This window comes from Styela clava, chromosome 5 (assembly GCF_964204865.1).
Source record: "Styela clava chromosome 5, kaStyClav1.hap1.2, whole genome shotgun sequence".
Classification (NCBI taxonomy): domain Eukaryota; kingdom Metazoa; phylum Chordata; class Ascidiacea; order Stolidobranchia; family Styelidae; genus Styela; species Styela clava.
Window position 1 is genome coordinate 824,701 of NC_135254.1, and position 21,222 is coordinate 845,922.

The 21,222-nt window shown below is 39.8% G+C and overlaps 5 non-coding genes across 5 annotated transcripts; 2 read left to right on the forward strand and 3 right to left on the reverse strand.

Moving 5' to 3' along the window:
• Nucleotides 1-6,846: 6,846 nt before the first annotated feature.
• Trnav-aac (transfer RNA valine (anticodon AAC)) lies at nucleotides 6,847-6,919 on the reverse strand. The gene has a single exon. It is a non-coding gene; the product is annotated as a tRNA-Val (tRNA).
• Nucleotides 6,920-7,057: 138 nt separating this feature from the next.
• On the reverse strand, nucleotides 7,058-7,130 carry Trnav-cac (transfer RNA valine (anticodon CAC)). Its single transcript has one exon. It is a non-coding gene; the product is annotated as a tRNA-Val (tRNA).
• A 1,494-nt stretch (nucleotides 7,131-8,624) lies between these two features.
• Nucleotides 8,625-8,697, reverse strand: Trnav-aac (transfer RNA valine (anticodon AAC)). The gene has a single exon. It is a non-coding gene; the product is annotated as a tRNA-Val (tRNA).
• Nucleotides 8,698-15,343: 6,646 nt separating this feature from the next.
• Trnav-uac (transfer RNA valine (anticodon UAC)) lies at nucleotides 15,344-15,416 on the forward strand. The gene has a single exon. It is a non-coding gene; the product is annotated as a tRNA-Val (tRNA).
• A 5,489-nt stretch (nucleotides 15,417-20,905) lies between these two features.
• Trnav-cac (transfer RNA valine (anticodon CAC)) lies at nucleotides 20,906-20,978 on the forward strand. Its single transcript has one exon. It is a non-coding gene; the product is annotated as a tRNA-Val (tRNA).
• The last annotated feature ends 244 nt before the right edge of the window (nucleotides 20,979-21,222 follow it).

Sequence of the window (21,222 nt, forward strand, 5' to 3'; positions counted from 1 at the left end):
GCGTTTCCCCGGTACGGAGAATCCTTGCATACGTCTATCCACCAGCACAAATTGGTAACTGTTTGGATAGGAAATTCGGTAATTGTTTATCGCCGAAGTCGAGATGTAAGCTCGCGCAGTTTCAGTAGTGTAGTGGTTATCACGTTCGCCTAACACGCAAGAGGTCCCCGGTTCGAGCCCGGGCGGAAACAAACCTTCATGTCGCGGGGTCCGCAATAGTCATACATACTTGGGGGCTTCCGTATCCGCTATGTATTGCAAGGCAAAGACTTCTACCCCGAGCTTGTGTGTCCGCCATGACAGATAGCATACCGTCCGCTCAGGGCTTCCGTCAAAGCCATTCATAGCATAGCCCAATTTCCGCCGCCCCAGCTTCCGTACATACTGTGTGAAGACGTGTAACACGCACACAGCATGACATACACCGCGAAGCTTCGGATTCATCATTTCCGTGGAAAATTGGAGATGGTATTACAAAAGTTTAAGCTCCTATTTATGGGAGATGAGGGAGCGCCGTCATATATATACAGTTATAAAATGGTTTGATATTATTTCACCAAGACACAGGTTGGGGCTCTTTTATGTCGTAACGTACCCATTCAAAATCTCCTTCCAGTTTTCTTGTAGTCCAAGTGTTTGTAAATTTTTGTATTTATTGTCTATTGTGACCAGAAATCCCGTAATTTTAACTACTGACGCTGTTACTATGTTTTTGTCTCCTGGGGCCAAGTATCTATTTTCAATATCTAGTTTAATCTTCTGTTTTATTATGATGTTTTTAAGTATGACGAGACTTTTTGTTACTACTATGAGATGTGGTCCATGATAACTTTTATAGTACATTTCGTCTTTCGATACTTGGATGGGACTACAGAGCATGTTGTTGAGGACATCCGTAATCTCTGCCAAATAGGTTGTTATGACACTGCAATTAAGAAAAAGATGTTTAGTGCTGTCAGATATACCATTACAGTATTTACAGTTCAAAATTTTTGGTGTTCCGGTTGGTCCAAATCTTAAGCTCATTCCCCTCATTTTGTCTCCAAATGTATAGCCCTCTCTAACAATTCGATATGAACATACTCGTTCCGCATTTGTGAAGTTTGTGCCAAATATGGCTTCTGCTAAATTGACCTCTTCCCAATTAATGTCATTTTGTGGTTGGTCAAGGGAGTTCTTTTTTAGTTTTAAATACAAGTCCTTATGTTTTACAGTTTCCCAGTCTTCACGCGAGATATCTTTTGTCTGAAAAAGGTTGAAGATATATTTCTAATATGGCGGGACTAAAGCGGTGTGTGGCATTGCATTGCAGTAGAGATTTTCATTTACGAGCTTCATTTTAGAGCCTAAGGCATAGAGTGCCTCGTAGTGCCAAAACTGGTCCTTCTCTCCTCCAATAAGAAAACTCTTCATTTTTCAACCTGACAGGCCTCAATTTTTGCTTTCACGTCAACCATATTAATTCCCCCCTGTTTCCAAGATAGATATAGTTTTTTTCTTCCGATAGACTCTATTTTTTCCGGGTACCAGATGAACTTGAAGATAGATCTTTGAATGATTTTAATTTTTTCCAGGGATATTGGTTTGACTTTTGCTTGCGAGGTTATGATGCTCATGATTAGTGAATTGATTACTGTGAGTTCTCCATACCATGTTAAATGCCTAGTTTTTACGTAGTTTAGAGTTCGATTCAGCTTGGTCACAATTTCATCCCACATTTTGTCTAGTGGCTTTCGTCCGAAATGTACACCCAGTAGTTTAACATCCTGTTTAATATATTGCCTAAATGGAGAGTTGAATATTGAAATATGGGAGGTTTTTGTTATACATAGAATTTCTGTTTTTTCTTGATTTATCTTTTGTCCTGACGTCAATTGAAAGTGGTATAGTTCTTTGAATACTTCATTTATAGATGGTTGGTCGCTTATGGCAAAGGTGACATCATCGGCGTATTGGTCCAGCTTGTGTTCGCATACACCTAGTTTTTTACCGTGAACGTTGGAATTCATCTGTACGGATCTTGCCAGGGGTTCTACGCTTATTGCGTATCACAGCATGCTTAGAGGGCATCCCTGCCTTATGCCACGCTTTATGGTGATTTTGTTTGATAGCTTGCTGTTGACGTCAATTTGAGATTCTATGTTCTGGTACATATTTTTTATTACACTATGAATTTTGTCTCCCAGTCCAATTTGTTTCAGGATAATAAAAAGAAAAGTGTGACTGACGTCATCAAATGCTTTTAAGTTATCTATCAGGACCAATGTCCCTGGGATGTTTTTGTGTTGACAGTATCTTACAATCGCATCGATGTTGTAATGGACGTCATGTATACTCCTTTGGGCTAAAGAACACTTCTGCGACGCACTTACTATTCTCGATATGACCGGTTCCAATCTTTTTACTACGATTTTAGATATGATTTTATAGTCCATATTTAGGGTTGATATGGGCCGCCAGTTTTTCGAATCCGTCTCGTCGTTCTTTTTATACAGAAGTTTAACTTTAGCTAATGCGCAAGATTTTGGGAAAAGGCCGAATGAGAAGATATTGTTGATGACTTGGGTGAGTTGAGTTTTTATGGTGCTCCAAAAGGTTGTGTAAAATTCTTTACTGAGTCCATCGACACCAGGTGATTTATTGTTGCTAAGTGATTTCATTGCGCTGTAGATTTCTCCGCTCGTAACGGGTTGCTTCAAAATGCAGTTCTCTTGTTCTGATATTTGGGACGAGCCCATTAGGGATAAGTAGTATCGCTGATGGTAACTGTTTATTTTTTGTTCCTCGCCCCACAGATCGCAATAGAAGCCTTCAACTAAGGACATAATAGCGTCTTGGTCGGAAACTAGGTCGTTATTTGATGTTTTTAAACTCCCTATTGTGGTATTTTTCGCGCGTTTCTTAATTCTGGCATAGAAAGAGGATGTGGGTTTTTCATTTTGCTCCATTTCTTTCATATTTGCCATTAGTATGTCCAGTCCTCTCCGCTAACGCTGCAACGTTAGTAGTTGGGATTTATGGTTTTCGATTTTTACCACATTTTCCATTCTTCCTTCATTAATGAGTTTATGCAACATTTCAGTATCTGAGTAATCCTGTTCTTTTTATTTTTTACGACATTTTTAGAGAAGGCGACGGTGACTTTTTTGATTTTTTGTTTTGTACTATCCCACCAATCAAGTATTGAGTCACTATTTTCTTGTTCGAGAAGGGCCAAATTGTATGAATGTTCTATTATTTTCTAAGTCTGATCCCCGTAGAGTGTGATGTTATTCCGCCAGGTGCCTTTACCCCAGCGGATTTTCTTTGTTTGTTTGAGCTTAATTTGAGGGCAGAGCAGGTGGTCCGAAACTGTATTCACTGTGTGGGTGATGGTTGAGATTGTACTGTATAGGTCGAAAGAGGAGTAGATCCAATCAATTCTCCGTCCCTGAGTTCCGAATTTGTACGTAAAAATCTGTTTATTGGAGTATTTGTCCCTAAAAGTATCCAGAATGTTGTTGGCTTGAATAAAGTGGCGAAATTTTTTTCGGGTGGTCGTAATTTAAAGTTATTGATATTTTGTGCGTCAATCGGTTCCAGAATGATATTAAAGTCACCGGCTATTATTAAGTTTCCTGTATCAGAGTAATTTGCTAAAATATATATTAGGCCGTTTTGTGCCGGGGCGTAGACATTAAATATTTTTATGATTTTCTGATCGATCTGAACTTCAATACTGTCGCAGCAATGCCTAATATGTATGGTATAACTGGACGGTGTTAAGGTGTTCTCTAACTTGATCATCATCAAAGTTCCTTGCCAAAAGGATGCGTGGTGCTTTTCGTCCTTATCCAAGGTGTTAAAAAAGGCATTGAAACCTAGCTGATTTGACCAATGCGTAATTTTGTCTTTATTTAGGCGGTGAGCCTCTTGGACGCACACGATACTCGGGTTTTCGTGCTCTATGAAGGCCGTCATTTCCGCTAGATGGTGTTCGAGGCCATTGGCGTTCAAGGAAATTATATTCAAGTTGGCCATATTGGGATGTTTTTTTGCTGACTATCCTACGGGTTGTGGTGGGTAGAGTGAAGAACTAGTTAAATACAACAGAGAGGTAATGTCACACAAAATTTTTACTCACTTTTCTTTTTTCTTTTTACCTGTCCCACCCTTTTTTGGGTTGCTGCTTGCGAGAGACGACTCAGACGAGGTTGTGTCTTCTCTATATCTTTTGTTGTGGTCTGTATTATCCGGGTTCGATTCGTCTAGGGCCAGGTCCAGGTTTGGCAGAGGTGTTTCCATATTTGCTGGGGCCGAAGGAATCTCATGGGGCGATGCGGCAAAGAGCGAGGACGATGTTGTGTCCTTCGACTCGTAGTTATGAACCATAACTTTGACATAGGCCCCTCCTTTTGCTGGTGCGTTGAATGGGGTGTTACCAATCGTTGATGTTGTTTTTAATCGTGGTAACTGCTGGTTGTTCATCCGTGGCGGCGAGGTTCTTATAGGACTGACGTTGTCAATTTCAGAACATTCTGACCAATCATTGGATTGTTTTGACGAGTCAGCAGAGGGTTGTGTGGATAAGATTTCATAAATGCCTGCGTTCGTTTTGTTTTGATCACCTTCAACTAATTTGTCTGTTTTTTCCGCATGAATAATTCTTTCGTTGTTTCCTTCTATTTTTGTATTTTCGGGAACTGTGGATGCGTTTACAGCTTCTTTAATTACTTTAGCGGTAATATGAGATTTTTGATTGTTGGTGTCTTTCTCTGACGTTTTGTTCTGAGCAATCATCTCCCCTGATTTTTCTGGGTTAGTTACAAGCTGTTGTCCGTTAGTTGGTGGTGGGTTTCCAGCAAGGTTTGGGACAGTTAGTTGTTGTGTCTGTCCTCCTCTCCTCTGTTTTGGTAAGGCCCATCCATTTCCCGAGCTAAATAGGGCAGGAAACTCCTTCGCCCGCAAGGTACAGTTCTTTTGAACGTGCCCAGGTTTTTTACAATGCCTACAAACGGCTTCATTTTCGCATTCTGCAAAGGTGTGCCCCGTTTGCAGGCATCGTCCGCACGTTGGTACGTATAGTTCTCGTGGAAGATATGTTTTACACATATTTCCATCGATTTTAATATAGTCCGGCATGTTTTCTTTGTTAAAGTTTTCCATAAGAAAGAATGTGTAACCGTTGTACACTTGAGTTCCCCTGTAGTAGTTTCGAACCGCATTCCTGATTTTTCCAAAATCGATGCTGTTAATTTTAGAAGCGGCTTTGGGGTATGGCGTCTCAGGGGGAATATCTCGAATAGATATTCTGATAGGTGCTTTACTTGGAAGCGTCACATCTATCTCTACATCCCTTGATTTGATTTTGCCGCCAGTGTCTCTGAGGAAATCCTCACGACAGCTGGTATCATTGTTGTCGGTGGCAGCAAAGGTTAAGATCCAGTTCCCCTTCCTACTTTCGAAGAGTGCCCTTATTTGATCACAATAGCCACTTGTAGATAAGTTATTGTACAGTAAGTTCATCAATCCCGTGAAGTCAAAATTGTTGTTGGTTCTCAGAAATACAGTCCGTGGTCTTGTTGTGTTTTGACTTGACGGTTGTTCTTTTGCGGCTGCTGCGGCAGAGTAATTCATAATCCAGGTGAGTGGTTAATCCGATTATAAATCCAGGTAGGTGATAAATCCAATTATAGATTCTTTTCCTAGCTTAAGTATACAAAGCTTTCTGCTATACTTTCAACGCTGGTGGAGAGGCCCGTACAAATTCGCGACGGGGAGGGCTCTCTCGGCTCCAATACCTACATCCGAGCCTCTAGCTAGCTCATCCGTTCTTCACTTGGACAGCAAATACACTTGATCTTAGCCGAAAGGCCGCGACATGACTACGAAGCGTTAGTACCGATACGACTCGGATATGACATGTCTTTCAGACATTGATCCGAGACTGGAAAAATTCTGATCCGTAAAAGAATAAAAAAAAAAAAAAAAAAAAAACCTATTTGACTTGGTCATAATTGTTTCGTATCGGAAACCGTTTTATTTCAAATGGAACCACGTGCATAACTGAGAACATTTGTGTTAGTGTGCAGCAAGACTCTTGAATCACCTAGAATAGTATACTTAGGCTGCAGAACCCTTTCATTGTACGTGCACGGACACCAGGACGAATTAGTCACTTTGTTTCGATTGAGACTTTCTTAGTTATGTAATGCAGAAATCTAGACTAATGGGTGTAGAGTTTCCGTAGTGTAGTGGTTACCACGCGAAAGGTTCCCGCTCCGAGCCCGGGCGGAAACATTATTTTAATTTAAGTGCAACGAGAGACAAATTAGGATGTACATTTGCAAGGTTTCATCAGACCGAAGTCAGACTTCTTTCAGACAAGCACAATTCAACTAGGTTACAGAAATGGAAGTCTCCCCAAGAAACGATATCTTCGTTTATGTCCGTAACAATGAAGCAATAAGTCCCGGCCATTCCGGAACGGTTGGCAGCCCTATGTGGAACGCTATTGGTACCCTGTTTGGCATGACCAGCTTAGTTGACAACGCGACTGTGAAGGAATTCCCCAGTTGGGAAACGTGGAAATAACTCCGGTGAAAAGAATCATTATATTAAAACACTGCCGTCCTAGTTCTATTGTCTTATTAGGTACCGAGAAAGGGCAAGCGTTTTCGTAGTGTAGTGGTTATCAAGTTCGAGCGTGATAAATCCACTACACTAAAGAAACGCGCGGCAGCTTATTAATATTTACGGATTATTTTTTCAGGGGTAAGGTCATTTTATGGAAAGAAAAACACATGGTCGTCAGGGATGCCTTCCTTAACACACACATTTTGCATTTGTGAATTTGTACAAAAATCTTGTTTCCGCCCGGGCTCGAACCGGGGACCTTTCGCGTGTTAGGCGAACGTGATAACCACTACACTACGGAAACGGTTGCTAAATGGTTTATCTTTCTGTATTCTCCAGTAGGGCAAAAAGATTTGCGGATGGAGTTGGGATTGAATCAGAGATCGTCAGGGATGTTTTCCTTAAACACACATTCTGCATTAGTGAATTTGTACAAGAAGCTTGTTTCCGCCCGGGCTCGAACCGGGGACCTTTCGCGTGTTAGGCGAACGTGATAACCACTACACTACGGAAACGGTTGCTAAATGGCTCATCTTTCTGCATTTCGTTCTCCAGTAGGGCAATAAGATTTGCGGATGGAGTTGGGATTGAATCAAAGATCAATATCCTTTGCTTTCGTGTGATTTCGCGTGGTCCATGTTTGAGAAAAGTTATGAAAAGCATGGCATCAAACATTGTATAACTGAGACGAATTGTTTTCAAGAACAGCGTAATCACTTTTTACGAATGAATTTGTTAGTTTCGTTAGATCATAGTCTAACTTTTTCTGACAAAACAAGGAAAATAATCGCTTTATATAGTTAAACTACTTGAATGAAAAATAATAAACCAAACAAGATCAGTAATACTGTGGCCTTCACACAAGCGTTTCCACGGTACGGAGAATCCTTGCATACGTCTATCCACCAGCACAAATTGGTAACTCTGTTTGGATAGGAAATTCGGTAATTGTGTATCGCAGAAGTCCAGCTGTAAGGTCGCGCAGTTTCCGTAGTGTAGTGGTTATCACGTACGTTCGTTCTTCGAAATACTTATGCGTGATGTTTCCCCTATTTCTCGGTCTTAACTCAAGCTAAAACAATCACAACCATAAAAGCACTGCCGATGTAATTAACATCCTGATTTTATTCTCTTATTAAGTATTAATGTAACTGCACATACTACTGGAGCGCCCAAAATTCCTTGTTTTATCCAATTATCTTTACGGGTGTGAAAAAATGACAAATAAATAAAAATTGATTGCCACACCATATTAATAATTTTATAACAGTTGCCAAATTGATTAAAGATTTTGTAAACAAGAGTCAACAGTACAGAAAAATATTTATTAAAAAGATATTAGATTAAGACAGCGGTTCCCAGACTTTTTATTCGTACGACGCCAAATTCGCAGGTAATAACTCACGACGCCCTTAGAAATTGCTGCTTTCGAGTAAAATCTTAGTCGGTAATTGGGCGCTTCTGAAGTATGCGCACCAAGATGTCGCATTACCTGAAACTAACCTGGTACAAAACCTGAGTTCAGGTTGTGCGCCATCTTGATGCGCATACTTCAGGAGGTCCGGTAATTGTATGTGTGATTGTGTGTGACCTTTCTTTGAGCAAAGCTATCATAAGGGGAGGGGGCTTTTCATAGTTAAACTACTTGAGCGAAAAACCAAACAAGATCAGTAATACTGTGTGGCCTTCACACAAGCGTTTCCACGGTACGGAGAATCCTTGCATAAGTCTATCCACCAGCACAAATTGGTAACTCTGTTTGGATAGGAAATTCAGTAATTGTGTATCGATGAAGTCCAGCTGTAAGCTCGCACAGTTTCCGTAGTGTAGTGGTTATCACGTTCGAGCGTGATAAATCCACTACACTACGGACACGCGCGGCAGCTTATTAATATTTACGGATCATTTTTTCAGGGGTAAGGTCATTTTATGGAAAGAAAAAGACATCGTCGTCAGGGACGTTTTTCTTAAATGCTGCATAATTCTGCATTTGTGAATTTGTACAAGGTTGTTTCCGCCCGGGCTCGAACCGGGGACCTTTCGCGTGTTAGGCGAACGTGATAACCACTACACTACGGAAACGGTTGCTAAACGGTTGGCTTATCTTTCTGCATTTCATTCTCCAGTGGGGCAATAAGATTTGCGGATGGAGTTAGGATTGAATCAGATATCAATATCATTTGCTTTCGTGTGATTGCGCGTGACCCATGTTTGAGAAAAGTTATGAAAAGCATGGCATCAAACATTGTATAACTGAAGCGAATTGTTTTCAAGAACAGCATAATCACTTTTTACAAATGAATTTCTTAGCTTTCGTTAGATCATAGTCAAACTTTTTCTGACAAAACAAGGGAAATAATCGTTTGTAGAACGCTCTGACCATGTAATTGCGATCCTGATTATATTGTCTTATTTATTATCGTTTATTAGTTAGGCGGACGTGATAACCACTACACTACGGAAACCGAGTACAGAACATATAGAAATGATTTAATAGAATTTCTAACTGACCAAACTCCAATATCAATTTGCATTTTATTGAAGAAAATATTTATTGAACGCCCATCGTGGGGATTGAACCTCCAGACCGTTAAACTACTTGAAGTAAAAATAAAGAACAAAAGAAGATTAGTAATTCTGCAGCAAACACAAAGCAAAATTTCTCCACAAGAACGACAAAATTTCTCTCTGTGACGGAATTCTTCCCCAGGTTGGAAACGTGGAATTAACTCCAGCGAAAAGAATCTTAATTCTAAAACACTGCCATCCTAATTGCATTCTGTTGTTAAGTATTCCCTCCGCATGGCGGGCGTTTCCGTAGTGTAGTGGTTATCACGTTCGCTTTACACGCGGAAGGTCCCCGGTGTTGAAAATAATCTTTCGACCTCCCCAACCAGTAACAGCAAAGCACCAAAAAGTATAGTAACAGTAAACTTTAATACATAACTCGAACAGAGCGAAAAACACACGCAGCCTTAAAAGCGGAAACAAAACGGAAGGGAAGAAAGTAAGCCCAAAAGAGGGTTGCCAGAAATTCCAATTATACGATATACAAAAATATACCACTCCCACTTAATTGAAATTTCTCCGAATTAGGCTAAACATTTTTAATGCCCATACAATTACGTAATCTCTCAAAACGATCCCTAGGAAGACTCTTAGTGAATATATCAGCAAGCATATTTTCAGTAGGACAATATTCAAGTTCAAGAACCCCATTGTCAATTGCCTCCCTAATAAAATGATAACGTATATCAATATGTTTAGTTCTACCATGCGAAACAGGATTCTTTGCAATAGCAATTGCCCCCTGGTTGTCTTCCCTAATAATTGTGGGATAATTCTGTACCATTCCAAGTTCAGCAAGCAATTTCCTCAGCCAAATAACTTCTTGTGTGGCAGAACTCAATGCAACATATTCTGCCTCTGCAGTTGATAGAGCAACAATGGGTTGTTTCTTGCTGAGCCAACTAATGGCACCACCGGCAAGCATGAAGAGGTTTCCACTTGTAGAATGTCTATCATCTTGATCACCAGCCCAATCTGCATCTGAATATCCCATTAGATCATTTCCAGACTTCACATATTTCAAGCCAAAGTCTGATGTAATTTTCAAGTACTGGAAAATTCTTTTAACAGCTGTCATGTGTATTTTCGTTGGGCATGAATTAAATTTTGACACAACACTGACAGCATTCGAAATATCAGGACGAGTAGCAATGGCTGCATATAAGAGACTTCCAACCATTGCTTGATACTTTTTAGGATCAACTTTATCCACATTTCCACCGTCATCCTTTTTTAGCTTTACATTTGTATCCGACGGATTACTATAAGGTTTTGAATTTTTCAGACCATACTTTTCTAGCATCCCCAGTATGTACTGCTTCTGGTGTAATTGTATGCAATTATTTTCAGTATCTTGTTCGATGCTGACCCCCAAACAATAATGAAGCTCACCCAAGTCTTTCATCTTGAATCGAGTAGAAAAACTTTCCTTCAATTTTGTCAGTTCAAACACCGATTCCGCAGCTATGATAATATCATCCACATACACTGCAACAATTGTTATTGAATCGGTTATACGTACATAAACACAAGGATCAGCAGAACTTTGCAGAAAATCCATGGCCTTTAAAAACGTACTCAGAACACTATTCCAGCACCGTGGTGACTGCTTAAGTCCATATAATGATTTTTTCAATTTGCATACAAAATCTTCTTTGCCCTGTGCAACATAGCCTCCAGGTTGCACCATATAAATCTCTTCCTCCAGTTTCCCATTTAGAAATGCAGTTTCAACATCCATTTGATGGATCAACATATTCTTTTCTAGTGCTACAGCAAGCACAGTTCTGATAGATGAAAATTTGACAACTGGAGAAAAAATTTCATCATAGTCAATGCCATACCTCTGAGTATATCCCTTAGCGACCAGCCGAGCCTTGAATCTTTCAATTTTGCCATCACTAGTATACTTCGTTTTGAATAGCCAACGACACCCAATAGGTTTTCTATCGGCTGGTAATTTTACAAGATCCCAAGTTTCATTTTCCATCAAGGATTTGTACTCATTTTCCGCTGCAGTTTTCCATTGTCTTGCACACTCAGAATTCAACGCATCTTCCAGAGTTTTCGGCTCTGCAATTTGACTAGCAAGATACGCAACATGATATGATTTATCGTGCAAGGCAACATCTACATATTCATCATAGCCAAACCTAATTGGTGGATTCACTTGTCGACTAGATCTCCGAGGCATTTCTTCATTTGATTCGTTGACTCCCACTGCATCAATATCTACTTCTATTTCCCTTGGTGCAGATTTTTCAGCTTTTGTATCGGAACGTTTTACAGTTGTATCAAATTTTCCTTGACCAAAATCACTTTCATTGAATACAACATCTCTCCGAATAAAAACCTTTCCAGTTCCTTCCACCAGTAGTCTGTAACCTTTTGACCGCAAATTGTAGCCAACGAATCTCAATTTTTCAGCTTTTTTATCCAGCTTTTTCCGCCTACAATCTGGTACATGAGCATAAGCCACACATCGAAAAACACGAAAATGACTTACATTCGGCTTTCTTCCATACCAAAGTTCGTAAGGCGATCTGTTTCCCTTGATGGCAGATGTCGGCACCCGATTTCTGATATATGCTGCTGCGTAGACAGCTTCAGCCCATATTCCCTTTTTCATTCCGGCATAGCATATCATTGATCTTGCCGACTCCATCAACGTTCTATTCATCCTCTCCGCCACACCATTCTGAGCCGGTGTGTGAGCAACTGACAGTTCATGTTTTATGCCCCCTTTCCGCAAATATGCTTCAAAATTCTTTGAGACGTATTCACCACCATTATCAGTTCTTAAAGTTCCAATTTTAACACCAGCATTATTTGTCATCAGGGTTTCAAATTCTTTGAACTTGTCAAATACCTCATATTTGTGCTCCATGAAATAAACCGCACAAAACCGTGAGTAATCATCAATAAAAGTGACAAAATACCTTCGTCCGCCAATTGACTCGACTTCCATTGGCCCACAAACGTCACTGTGTATAAGTTGAAGTTTCCGTGTAGACCGAATTTCACCAACCGCCCTAAGCGGCTTTCGTTGAATTTTTCCCTCTACACAAGCTTCACAAAATGACAGTTTTGCATCATCTGAAATTTTCACATTCAAAACATGGTCTTTCCGTACAGCTTCCTTTAATTGCTGACCACCAAGATGACCCAATCTTTGATGCCATAAATCCAGATCAGATTTCTTTCCGTCAACCAGCATTCCCTTATGTTTCAGGTTTGGTCGACAATTTAACTGATACAATTTTCCATTCAATGTTCCCATTCCACGTACAATTCCATTTTCACCGTAGATCCAGCAAGTCGACCGATCAAATTTCATAATATTTCCTTTGCTTGCTGCTGAATGTACTGAAAACAGATTACACGCCAGTTTCGGAACATACAGAACGTCATATAAAGTACTTCGCTTCGACTTTTTTCCGTGAAACAGCATCACAAGGTGAACATTTCCTACACCAAGTGCTTCCACTGTTCTGCCATCTCCAAGTTCCACTTTTTCCGGAACACTGAATTTTCTATAGTTTACCAGAAATTCATTTTCTTTAGTCATGTGACGCGACGCCCCAGAATCCACCAGCCACTCCGATCCATGGGCACTGTTAGATGAACCGATCATTGCTGAATCATCATCTTCACTGGATTCTGGTTCAGGCATGGGAGTCATAGTTTCCGCTTTATGGTATCCAGTGGGCACATACTTTTTCTTCATTTTACGGGGGCAATTTCGCCGAATATGCCCCTTTTGCCCACATCCATAGCACGTACGTTTCTTGTCGAAACCGACCAAAGCTGACTCGTCTTGATTGCTATTCTTCCCATTTCCAGAGAGACCATTCATCTTTTGCTCTTCGTGTAAAAGCGCCTGTTGAACAAATCCTAGGCTAATTCTATCTACACGCGATTCCAGAGCAGTTACCAGAGTTGAATAGCTCTGTGGAAGACTTCCAAGCAATGTTACAACTTGATCTTCTTCACTGATGGGCGCCCCAATAGCTGCCAGCCTATCTGTAATTTTTTTCATCCGCTTCAAGTGATCATCCATCCGCATTCCCTTTTCCATCTCCGCACGAAAATACTGCTTCTTTAAAAATAGCTTGTTTGCCAACGTATCCCGTTCAAAATGATTACGCAACGCATCCCAAGCCGCCTTTGGTTTATCAAAAGAAGTTACCAGATATAACTGTGACGGAACGATAGACAAAACAATTGTTGACAATGCCTTTTGCGACTTTTTGTTGAATTTGAGCACTGCTGCTTCACCAGCGTCTTCAGTAAGCGTAACCGAGCCATCAACATATCTCCACAGCTACTTTGCAAGCAAAACATGACGCACCTGAAATTTCCATGTTGTCCAATTGGACCCATCCAATCTATCAATAGACCATTTGTCCTCCATTGAACCCGATTAGAACCAGTCAACGACCGACAACAATATTCAGTTCAAAATCAGCAGCAAAAGTCACTGGTTACTTTTCAGTCTTTCAGCGCAGCGGAAGCGTGCTGGGCCCATAACCTGTTGAAAATAATCTTTCGACCTCCCCAACCAGTAACAGCAAAGCACCAAAAAGTATAGTAACAGTAAACTTTAATACATAACTCGAACAGAGCGAAAAACACACGCAGGCTTAAAAGCGGAAACAAAACGGAAGGGAAGAAAGTAAGCCCAAAAGAGGGTTGCCAGAAATTCCAATTATACGATATACAAAAATATAACACCCGGTTCGAGCCCGGGTGGAAACAATTCAACGTTTTGATTTGATCAGAAACGTCTTTTTATCGACGAATATTTTATTTTAAGTGCAACAAGAGACAAATTAAGATATACATTCGCAAGGTTTCATCAGACCGAAGTCAGACTTCTTTCAGACAAGCACAATTCAACTTGGTTAAAAAAATGGATGTCTCCCCAAGAAACGATATCTTCGTTTGTGTCCGTAACAATGAAGCAATAAGTCCCGGCCATTCCGGAACGATTGGCAGCCCTATGTGGAACGCTATTGGTACCCTTTTTGGCATGACCAGCTTAGTTGACAACGCGACTGTGAAGGAATTCCCCAGTTGGGAAACGTGGAAATAACCCCGGCGAAAAGAATCATTATAATAAAACACCTCCGTCCTAATTCTATTGTCTTATTAAGTACCGAGAAAGGGCAAGCGTTTTCGTATTGTAGTGGTTAGGACGTTCGAGCGTGATAAATCCACTACACTACAGAAACGCGCGGCAGCTTATTAATATTTACGTATCATTTTTTCAGGGGTAAGGTCATTTTATGGAAAGAAAAACACATGGTCGTCAGGGATGCCTTCCTTAAACACACATTTTGCATTTGTGAATTTGTACAAAAATCTTGTTTCCGCCCGGGCTCGAACCGGTGACCTTTTGAGTGTTAGGCAATCGTGATAACCACTACGGAAACGGTTTCTAAATGGCTTATCTTTCTGCATTTCGTTCTCCAGTGGGGCAATAAGATTTGCGGATGGAGTTAGGATTGGATCAGAGATCAATATCCTTTGCTTTCGTGTGACTTCGCGTGACCCATGTTTGAGAAAAGTTATGAAAAGCATGGCACCAAACATTGTATAACTGAGACGAATTGTTTTCAAGAACAGCGTAATCACTTTTTACAAATGAATTTGTTAGCTTTCGTTAGATCATAGTCTAACTTTTCATGACAAAACAAGGAAAATAATCGTTTGTAGAACGCTCTGACCATGTAATTGCGATCCTGATTATATTGTCTTATTTATTATCGTTTATTAGTTAGGCGTACGTGATAACCACTACACTACGGAAACCGAGTACAGAAAATATAGAAATGATTTAATAGAATTTCTAACTGACCAAACTCCAATATCAATTTGCATTTTATTGAAAAAAATATTTATTGAACGCCCATCGTGGGGATCGAACCTCCAGACCGTTAAACTACCTGAAATAAAAATAAAGAACAAAAGAAGATTAGTAATTCTACAGCAAACACAAAGCAAAATTTCTCCACAAGAACGACAAAATTTCTCTCTGTGAAGGAATTCTTCCCCAGTTTGGAAACATGGAATTAACTCCAGCGAAAAGAATCTCCATGATAAAACACTGCCATCCTAATTGCATTCTGTTGTTAAGTATTACCTCCATACAGCGAGCGTTTCCGTAGTGTAGTGGTTATCACGTTCGCTTTACACGCGAAAGGTCCCCGGTTCGAGCCCGGGCGGAAACAATTCAACATTTTGATTTGATCAGAACCGTCTTTTTATCGGCGGTTATTTTATTTTAAGTGCAACGAGAGACAAATTAGGATGTACATTTGCAAGGTTTCATCAGACCGAAGTCAGACTTCTTTCAGACAAGCACAATTCAACTTGGTTACAAAAATCGATGTCTCCCCAAGAATCGATATCTTCGTTTGTTTCCGTAACAATGAAGCAATAAGTCCCGGCCATTCCGGAACGGTTGGCAGCCCTATGTGGAACGCTATTGGTACCCTGTTTGGCATGACCAGCTTAGTTGACAACGCGACTGTGAAGGAATTCCCCAGTTGGGAAACGTGGAAGTAACTCCGGTGAAAAGAATCATTAATATAAAACACTGCCGTCCTAATTCTATTGTCTTATTAAGTACCGAGAAAGGGCAAGCGTTTTCGTAGTGTTGTGGTTATCACGTTCGAGCGTGATAAATCCACTACACTACACAAACGCTCCGCAGCTTATTAAAATTTACGGATCATTTTTTCAGGGGTGAGGTCATTTTATGGAAAGAAAAACAAATCGTCGTCAGAGATGTTTTCCTTAAACACACATTTTGCATTTGTGAATTTGTACAAGAAGCTTGTTTTCGCCCGGGCTCGAACCGGGGACCTTTCGCGTGTTAGGCGAACGTGATAACCACTACACTACGGGAACAGCTTTTAAATGGCTTATCTTTCTGCATTTCGTTCTCCAGTGGGGCAATAAGATTTGCGGATGAAGTTGGGATTGAATCAAAGATCAATATCCTTTGCTTTTGTGTGATTTCGCGTGACCCATGTTTGAGAAAAGTTATGAAAAGCATGGCACCAAACATTGTATAACTGAAACGAATTGTTTTCAAGAACAGCATAATCACTTTTTACAAATGAATTTGTTAGCTTTCGTCAGATCATAGTCTAACTTTTTTTTAACAAAACAAGGAAAATAATCGTTTGTAGAACGCTCTGACCATGTAATTGCGATCCTGATTATATTGTCTTATTTATTATCGTTTATTAGTTAGGCGGACGTGATAACCACTACACTACGGAAACCGAGTACAGAAAATATAGAAATGATTTAATAGAATTTCTAACTGACCAAACTCCAATATCAATTTGCATTTTATTGAAAAAAATATTTATTGAACGCCCATCGTGGGGATCGAACCTCCAGACCGTTAAACTACTTGAAGTAAAAATAAAGAACAAAAGAAAATTAGTAATTCTACAGCAAACACGAATGTCCTTTGTATACAAGAGGCCCATAAGGTCGACAAGGCCCTCATGACCCAGTGGGCGAATGATAAAAAATATAATATATATTATAATACTCTGGATAGGAATGAAGGTTTCCATACCTCTTACAGGCAAGGCACGTTGATAATGGTTAAAGTTTGTGATACCATATTGCCACCAACTTACACCACACATATCACACATCGGTGCGATAGTATAGAAATAGAAATGGACAAGCGGATCATCAAGATATTCAATGTTTACGCCCCGGCGAAAAACGGCCCTCATAAAACGGAGTTCTACCAAAATCTCGCCAACATTCTAAGTAATTACTGCGAATCAAATTACTTAATAATAGTCGGAGTTTCAATGCCGTCCTGGACATTCGTGACGTCACAAATGCCAACAAATTCAAAATGCGACCCCCTGAGAAAATCTTCCGAAAATTCGTCCTACAGAACAATATATTCGATACCTACCGTGCAAAATATCCAAACAAACAAATCTATACCTTCCACTTCAAATCGCAAGGACGGAGAATAGACCGGATATATAACTCGGCCAATGTAAATAGCATCATTTCGGACATAACCCATATACCCAACACTGTTTCGGATCACATACTATGCCCACAAATTACACTAGAACAAACCAAAAAGGTTCGATGGGGCAAAGGAACGTGGCGCAATAACACCGCGCTATATAAGGACCCCACGTATATCACCATCATCCAAAATACATATAAAGACGCACTCACGGATATCGAAAACTTTGATTACTTGTCGGACTGGTGGCACTATGTGAAAAAGAGGGTTAAAAAACAAACCATTGCCTACTCGAAATTCCGGACACGTGACCACAATAATAGCTTAATGCAAATTCGAAAAAGATTTGATATACTAATCAATGAGGGGAAAGCGGAAAACATGATCGAAATCAAAAGGCTAAAATCGCAGATCGAGATAATTCAAGATGAACGAAACAAAAGGGACATACTAATGGCAAAAATGAAAAACCTTGAAGAAGGGGAAAGGCCCACCAAAACCTTTTATGAAAAAATCCGGCGCAGATCTAGGCAAACAACAATAGAAGAGCTGGTGACAAATGACCAAAATGTAAAAACAAATCCCGGGGAGATCATATCAATAGTAGAAAGTTTCTATAAGAACCTATGGGGCAAAGAGAATATAACGCAAGAACAATACCAAAATCGTTATCTAAACTTAATGGGCTCTCCTAAAATTGCAGATGAGGATAATATCATACTAGAGAGCTATATCTCACAATAAGAGGTATATAGGGCGATAAAATTTATGGGAAACGATAAATCCCCAGGATTTGATGGTCTATCCAAAGAATTCTACCTGACCTTCTGGAACTCTATTAAAAAGCAATTTACTCAACTTATGAATAACATATTATATTTCGGCCAAATACCAAAATCTGCTACCATAGCGAAAGTTAAATTAGTATACAAGAAGGGAGACAAAACAAATTTAAAAAATTGGAGGCCAATCACAACGCTCAATGCAGACTATAAAATCCTATCAAGAATCCTTGTTAAACGATTAGAACCAGTACTAAACAAAATCATAAGTCCATCCCAGAAATGCGCACTCAAGCAAAGATGTATGGAAGATGTTCATTATAATATAGACGCTATAATTAGACACTGCAAAATGAAAAATATCCCCGGATCACTAATAATAATAGACAATCTTAAAGCTTTTGATAGAGTGAATCATGACTTCTTATTTAAAATTTTACATCAAATTGGACTTGGAAATAGAATCTCAAAAGCAATTAAAAGCATGTATTACGGAATTAAAAGTCAGGTAGGTGTAAACGGTAGACTCACGCGGGAAATCGATATAGGGCAAGGAATTAGGCAAGGATGCCCGTTAAGTATGCTTCTCTACGCCATCAATATAGAGCCCCTAGCAAGATCGGTACAATTAAATGCCAATATACATGGTATCCAACTGGGGAGATACGAGCATAAACTCGATCAGTTTGCTGATGATATCACGTTCGCAGTTAGAGATCAATTATCTATTACAGAAATCTTTCACGAGCTAGACAATTTCCATTTAGCAACAGGACAAAAAATAAATAAAGATAAGACCGAAATTCTCTGTATTACAAAAGAATCGCATAATTTAGTGAACAATTCGCCACATGGGAACTACATAAAACAAAACACCATAATACTTGGAATACAATTTGGAAATATGGACTTAAACAATATGTGGCAGGTAATCGAAAATAAGATGATACGAACCCTAAATTACGTTAAGCTGCGAAACCTCACCTGGTATGGTAAACTGATATCAATCAACTCCATGATTATGTCTGTCATAATCTTCCATACGAGAGTAAAGAGAATCCCGAAAACGTATATAAAGAAAATCGAGAGTGCGCTGTTTAAGTTCCTCTGGCACCCGCAAAAGATAGAGGCCATTAGCAGAAAATCGCTACAAAGAATGTGGAACGATGGTGGGATCAATATGATTGATGTTGATGCAAAAATAAAGGCATGTGCAGTGGAAAAAATGAGATACATCGTGGGTAACGAACCCCTAACTCAATTTTGGCAAATAGAGGCATTATACTCTTTGGGATCCAGAGTCAAGCAAATTAACAAGGATAGATACACCAACTCAATGCCCCACAGCAATACTATTCCAGAGCAATGGGCATACATCCTCGACATCTATAAAGAATTGAATTTCTCGCAATCCACCTGGGAGGTTGCAAGACATAAAGACCTGTACATGAAATTGAAGGACAACAGGACAGCCAAAGAAAAACAACAGCTGCTGAATGTGAATTGGGAAGAAGCTCACCTATTTAACCATGATTATAAAAATAAGTTTACTAACGCGGAACGAATAATCTCGTATCGCATTATAAGAGAGGGGTACATATTCGGCGATCGCTTGAGGGCAATGTCCCTCAGGTATGATGCTCTCGGAAACTTAGAAATATTAGGCTGCAAATTTTGCAAAGGGCCTGTAGACAATACAGGACATATACTTATAAACTGTAAATCAACGAGGAAATATGCGGTAAAACTTTTAAAAATTCTTAACAGCGTACTAAGCAACTCCATCAAAATAACTCCGAAGGAAATATTCTACAATAGTTACAGGGAGCATAACCGAATAGTAGTCACCAAATGTTATGTAATATGGAAAAAGAACTTAATTGGCACCAAAATAAGACTGGATATCCAAAATAAATATTTGACCCCTATGGACGATGATATAATTTCAAAAACAATATCTCACTTTACGCAATTTTTAAACACAATGGAGAACACTTTTACTAACCTTATTTTTCTCGGAATAGTAAATAACTGGAAGGAGATCCTAAATGGATATTCAGCTACATAACGCAATCCACCATAAACAAAAGCATATCTGCCCAAGTGGACTCTGCAATTTTATCCATTTTTTATGTCGGAAATACCATCACATATTAAGCGGACGTGATGAATCGGAAGCTTCACGGTGGATGTCATGCTGTGTGCGTGTTAAGCGTCACGCAGTATGTACGGAAGCCGGGGGGGGCGGAAGTTGAGCTATGCTATGCATGGTGCAGACGGAAGCCCTGGGCGAAAGTTATGCTGTGACATACAGTGTATACCGAACCCCGGGGTGGAAGTTTGTGCTGTGCAATGGCGCGGCAGATACTGAAGCCTCCATAAGTTTATGACTGCTGCTTATGCAGTGGCATGCTTATGAAGCGTTATACCGATATGACACGGATATGACGTGGCATTAGACACTGATCTGTGCCTTGGAAAATTCTGATCCGCAAGAAAAAAAAAAAAAAAAAAAAAAAAAAAAAAAACTCACACGCGAAAGATCCCCAGTTCGAGCCTGGGCGGAAACAATGGTCTTCCTTTATTTACAAACTTCATCTGCAAGAGTATTTTGTAGAGACAATAGCTTGAACTAGCTCTAGTTAATGACACAATTTGAATCGTACATTTTCGTTCTCTGCCTTGTTATCGGACTCCCTACTTCTCGGTTTTAACTCAAGCTAAAACAATCACAACCAAAAAAGCACTGCCGATGTAATTAACATCCTGATTTTATTGTCTTATTAATTTAATGTAACTACAGCTTTCCCGCCAGCGTTTCCGCAAACGTCTCACTTACCTTTTCACCAGCACGAATTGGTCACCATGTTTGGGTAGGGAATTCGGTAATTATGTAATGCAGAAATCCATCCGCGGAGTTTCCGTAGTGTAGTGGTTATCACGTTCGCCTCACACGCAAAAGGTCCCCGGTTCGAGCCCGGGCGGAAATATTTCTCAATTTCGATTTGATCATAAACGTTATTTATCGGCCATTATTTTATTATAGGTGCAACGAGGGGCAAATTAAGATGTATTTTTGTCAAGCTTCATCATACCGAAGTCAGACTTCTTCCAGACGAGCACAATTCAACTAGGTTACAGCTGGATGTCTCCCCATGAATCGATATCTTCGTTTATGTCCGTAACAATGACCAATAAGCAATAAGCCAACAATGACGCAACAACTGCAATTCA